Raw genomic sequence first — 6364 nt, forward strand, 5'->3', positions numbered from 1 at the left:
TTTAATTACCTCAGCTTCCTGGTTTCTTAATTTTTTGTTTGTTTTGGTGCTAATTAACTTGGGGATTGAAAAGGACTAGAAAAGGACGCATTGTTCAAAAATGGTGACTCTATGTACATGTTAAGAATTTTCCTTTTACCAACATAGCATCGAATTACGTGAAGCCTGAGAAAGCGTTGATGAACTGGGGCGGAACAGAGGCATTTTAACACGAAACTTAAAAGAGTACACGACGACACGTATGGAAGAGAATGGCCAGTGGGACTTTAAAAAAGATAAAATAAAAAACAAGATAAAATCTTGAAGAGGCAATAGAAACTTTCTCAATTTCACATCAGGAAGTTAAAAAAGAGTGCGAGGGAGGAGAGGAGGAGGAGGAAAGGAGGAGGAGGAGGAGGAAGGAGGAAGAGGAGGAGGAGGAGGGGAGGAGGCATAGATAATATGACCTAACTCGAGACCAACAGTTCCTCGAAGGAGCAAAAGTTCATATCATAATTCAAGCTACAGCAGTTATGGAACCGAAGGGTCTGCGTTCCGCTAACTCCTTCGGCTCCCTTTTGACACGATAACCCTCCCGTTTGCAATTACAGTACGTAATGGCTTATAGATCTCTCTCTCTCTCTCTCTCTCTCTCTCTCTCTCTCTCCATACCAGCTGCGACGACACACACATAACATACATATATTATATATTATATATATATATATATATATTATATATATAATATATATATATATATGTATATATTATACAATAATATATATATATATATATATATCTATATATATATATATATATATATATTATATATATATATATATATATACACGCTATATATATATATATATATATATATTATATATATATATATATTATATATATATATATACACACGCATATATATATATATATGTGTGTGTGTGTGGTGTGTGTGTGTGTGTGTGTGGTGGCACAGTTTTTTATTTCCTCATCTTCGTATCACCAATTATTCATACATATAGTTGTACTGAAACCGATTATAACTATCCCATAATCCTCTGCATCGACACATTTAGTTTTTTCTGTATTTTGGTTTTTGTGACATCGGTTACATCCTACCTCACTTTGTCCCTGCATTTATATTTGTCTCCGTTGCTTCCTTCCCTTTCTCTCGTTAGACAAAATGTTGGGGGGACAGGAAAAGGGTTTATCGGAAACCCGAAGCCTCCGTGATTTCCAATTCGAAAGTAATTTGATCTGCCATAGAGCAGGAAGGAGGACCTTTTCGTTTGTGATTTGAGTTGGTATGTTTGAGATTTCTATTTCGGGTTTCCTTTTCCCCTTTTGACAAATGGAGGGGGAGCCCTTTAACAATCCTCGAATATTACCTCTGCAAACAGGAGACACAGGATAGGGCTTACTTTGTTGCCTTGTATTTGCGACTCGCTTGTAGAAAGGGATGTCTACGACAGATTTTCTCTGCCCATTTTGCTGTCGTATTAACATTCGTCTGTATTGTGCGTTGTTGATTCGTTATTACTAAGGGCTTATATATATAGACAGAATTGACACTGGAGGGCAGGTATATTTGAACTACAAGAATATCTTTGTAAAGTGAATATTTTATGCTGGAAGACAAAATCATCATTAATACAAGTTTTGTTGAAAATAATGGCTATTTCAGCCGCGTTTATTTTGTATAGAGGTTTCTATATTCTTCTTATTACTAACTTTTCTTCTGTACTCAAGTTGGCTATTAAAACGTCCATGGGTGATTTATGTAAAAAACGTGGTATTTGTCAAATTGAATATGTTAAACAAATGCACATTAAGGTCCAATTTGTACTGCATTTTTGTATAATATATTCAGTTCGACAAATACCACGTTTTTTTGACGTAAATCCCCCATTTGGCGTTCTAATAGCCAACTTGAGTAAAGAAGAAAAGTCAGTAATAAGAAGAATAGAGAAACTTCTATACAAAATAAACGCGGCTGAAATAGCCATTATTTTTAATGAATATTTTGTGTAACATGTATATTTCTGTAACATGTACGTTCCAGTTTCCACACATTCTTTTCTACAGACAACTGTTATAAAATTAATCTCTCTCTTGTTCTGATTTCTTGTGTAGTGCCACATTCTCTTCCAAGTTCAAAGCTACGAAACGGAGCCTGGCTGGAGAGAGAACAAGCAAACAGCCAGGTCGTGACAGACATGAAAATGGCCTGGTCAAGTTTCTCAATTTTACTTAGAGAGAAGTTTTCTAACTCTTAGCAGATCTATCGTTGTGACTTCTTTGAAAGAACGTCGCAATATCGTGTCAGCTGGTAGCCAAGAACGATAAACAAATCCAGTTACTGCTGCCTTTAAAGTCTTGTTTTCCAATTTATAAAGTTATCTTTAAACCGAGATACAGGCAAAAAGGATATCATTTCTGTATATTTAGTTTTTCATATTTCTTTTTGTGATACCTATGCACTCCGTTGGCTAGTTTGAGTATTTTTAAGACACTCGTGGAATTTTCTATAAGATTTTATAATGAGTGACTGTAAAAAAAATTAATCTGTATAAGTCGATAAATTTCATATTTTCATATAACTAAAATAAATGATGAAACAGGACGTTGACTTTGATGCCACAAAGTAATTATCTAAATATACTCATTATATTTAATAATGCAGCATCAGTGGTAACCATTAAAAATAATTATTATATTTAAAATTTAACATGTACATAAAAATTACCTTAAGCTAAAAAACAGTTTTTGTAATAAGAATCAAGAGTGATAATGCCTAATAGATTATAAGGATAGTAAAAGTAATTGGATAATAGAAAACAGCATAAAATTCAATTTAGATTAAGTCATAGAAATACTTGTAAGACTGGCATGGCATATATCTCGATGTCTCACCAAGGCGTTTTAAAAAAACTATTTTCTTTACGGAATTAAATGTGTGCTGAAGTCTTGAAGAATAGTACGTTCTCTTTGTTCCTTGAATAACCCGTAACAGTTCCACCTTAATCAAAAATGTATGCTTTGATTTCTTTAGGTTTCACATCAACCATACCCCTGATTGCCGCCTATAGCACCTTGTCCGAGATAAAAAAGACCTACCTTTTAATCTTTAGAAGCGTTTGCCCAAGTGCTGATAAAGATGAATATTAAAATTACGTACACAAAAGAAAACAGTTTGGCGTTCATGAAAACGATTGAAAATAAATGGATATTGTAAATTTTTTCTCTCAAAACCTACCCTCAGAGTCAAAATAAAGTTCTCGATTCCTGCTCCACGCAGATACAACCAAAATATCGTTTCCTTCAAAATAGCCGTTTGTGGAGAATGATTGTTGTCGAATTCTCTTACCTTCCAGTGCTTATTTTCTGCCGACAACCTCAGTCTAACGAACTGAGGCCCTTTTTGTTTTCTTCCTCTCGGGAAGATTTCATGATTTATATTCCCTGGAGGGGATGAAACGCCTCCTTCTTCTTCTTTTTTGTTTTCCAAAATCAGGTTATTCCGCTCAGATTGAAGGAAAGTTGGCCATGAAGAGAGTCGATGATTTTGCTTCTCACCGAGTCCCAAAAAGAAGATTTAGTTTGGGAAATATCGTTCTTTACTTTGGCGTACAATTATTTTGTGGGAAAGTTAATTTTGTCTGTTCACATTCCACTTACAATTTGTAGAGGTTTGCTTCGTGCGTTTAATGGAACATGCAGCTATAGAATATACATACTATGTACCGTAATTTTATACCAGTTTACAAGGAAAATAAATCAAGCCAATATCACACAGCTGCTATAAACGTTCAAATTTAGCAGCAATAAAAGTTGAGACCAAAGGGTCATACCTCAAATTTAAGTCAGGTTTGCGTCGTGTTTTACCTCAGGATGGCAAATTTTCATGCGTACATGCAATGTCACAACAGTTTATTGGTTCAAGAGAATGTTGCGCTGAACTGGTTGAATGTGCATGAGATAGCAATGGCAAATACACAATTCGTCGCAGAATTCTTAATAAAATTTATTAAATATTTTTAAGGACGCTTAAAATTTCCAAATTACACTTGAGAGGAAACCCCTTAGGCTGCCTCTCTTGGTTATCTGTTAACCTCTTTTTCATATATTCCCTACAAGGAGCATTCACAGGTCACTTGAAATACAAGTTCATTTTACCGATATGGAAAGAAAGAGACTATTTACAGAATGCTCACGAAACTGTATTGACCAGGCCGTGGTTGTTGAGTAAATAAAATGTAAATATTCATAAGCAAACGCGTTGTACACAGTAATTTTGTTGGTTTCTTTTTCAATCGTCAGAAGAAAACTGAAAGAAGTTTTTGGAAAGGAGAGATGTCATATTGTGGTTTTAGATAAAAGAAAGTTGAGTAAAAGGAAAAATGAAAGTGCATTTACTATTCGTAGCGATACAATTTATTGTTTATTGATATTCAACATAAATCAACGTTCAGTTTATGAAAATTTACGATTAAACGTTTTGCGTAAAGAACGCCCTCCGTCGCCCGCTATGGGTGTTTTTAATTACTTGTAGCTGAAAGGGTTCCAGGGTTGATTGTGGGCTCAGTTTTATGTCCTGTGATTGAATAACTGCAATGTATGAGCTCTCGGTATTTGTTTGCGATAAACAGAGATTAATATTCTGGAGATTTTTTTGTCTTTTGTTCTTAGTTTTTTTTGTGTGTGTGGTTTTTTTTGTTTTGTGTCCCTCTTTCATGGCGCCCTAACAAGTGTCTAACATTGAGAAATTGTTTAAATGTGTGGGTATTTCCTAGATTGTTTTCCTTTGGAAATTAAAGTGGTATAGAATAGGTTAATCTTCATTTATGCTCCGTTCTATTTATGTGGCTTCACGTGAATTCATACGACCTTAAATAAGCGCATAATTATCGCGTACTTCATTATTTTTTACGTTTTCAATTTTTCTTGTACTCTCTATCAGTAAGTTTTAAAAGAAATATATAGATAACAAAGTTCCAGTGAACCAACAGCTTCAGTTATGAATAGAAATAAAGCAATGTGAACAACTAATTCTAGAAAGTTCAATTTAGAATGTGTCTACCTCTGTATTTTCTACAATTCTCCAGGGAAAGGAGGAATATGGTTTAACGTTTCTTGTGTTAGCAATGTCCGCCAGTTCGCATACGGGAATAGATAAATGGATAAATGGACAAAGAACTAAATACAAAACTGTGAGATCTGAATGTCCGTCTGGAATGAGCGTCAATTGCCATCTTAGGTCATTTTCTCTCAAAGATCCTAACAATATTAAAACGATAAATAACAAAACAAATAAACCATTTTCTCTACGCACGTACACTGAAATACAACCGAATGGCAAAACTTTGTGTATACCCTTTGCCTGTTTGGGATTCCTAAGTAAACAGGGTATTCTGTACCATAAAACACCCATACATAAAAACGGCTATTTGTGAGAGAGAGAGAGAGAGAGAGAGAGAGAGAGAGAGAGAGAGAGAGGAGAGATAGAGAGAGAGAGAGAGAGAGAGAGAGAGAGAGAGAGAGATGAGAGAGAGAGAGAGATATTCGTGACTATTATAGCTTGCGTGTTGCTGTTCATGACCATGTTACCATCTTTGGGTATCTTGTTGTAGTGATAAGTGCGTAAGGGAGCAGACGAGTAGCCAATATGTATATCGCTTATTCTCGTGATGTAGGTTTGCGGAGATGTTAGTTCGTAATTAATTAAATTTGAAAATTGGAAGAATAGTTGTATAGTTGTAATGGAGTCCATTGATTAGTACCTTGGAAAATATGTTGATATTTTACGATTCTAATAGTTTTTTCTCTTTGCAGTTAATTTACAATTTGATTCGTTTTCTGTTAATTTTCAAGCATTGAACAGTTTCCATGGATATGAGGACCCAATGCTCCCGTGGGCTTAGCCTCACCCAAACCAACAAGGCGTGATTCGACCTCCAGCTTACTCGGGATGCGTGCAAGATTTTCCCCTAGCGCATAAAGTTGTAAACATTGTATTCCTAACCTTTAACGTAAATTAAAACGTGTAAAATCTACGGCTAAAATCTAACGTCAAATATAGCGTGTGTATGTGTGTGTGTGTAGAGAGAGAGAGAGAGAGAGAGAGAGAGAAAGAGAGCGATCATCAGGGTTGGGTGTGTCATCGAGAGAAATTACTTACTATTTCTGTTATTATGTAAACATATGTTATTTCAAAGCCTTATTCACAGCAACTCCATTCTCATAGTGCATTTTGAAACAGAAGTAGTAGTTTACATGTATACATAATGCCTTCTGTCAGGAATTTATTTATTTGTATGTACGTTTAAGCAAGTAATGAAACATAACAGTTTCCATAAACTAGAGTTCATATGTCATTATTGTCAAG

Source organism: Macrobrachium nipponense, chromosome 10 (genome assembly GCF_015104395.2).
Source record: "Macrobrachium nipponense isolate FS-2020 chromosome 10, ASM1510439v2, whole genome shotgun sequence".
NCBI classification, from domain to species: domain Eukaryota; kingdom Metazoa; phylum Arthropoda; class Malacostraca; order Decapoda; family Palaemonidae; genus Macrobrachium; species Macrobrachium nipponense.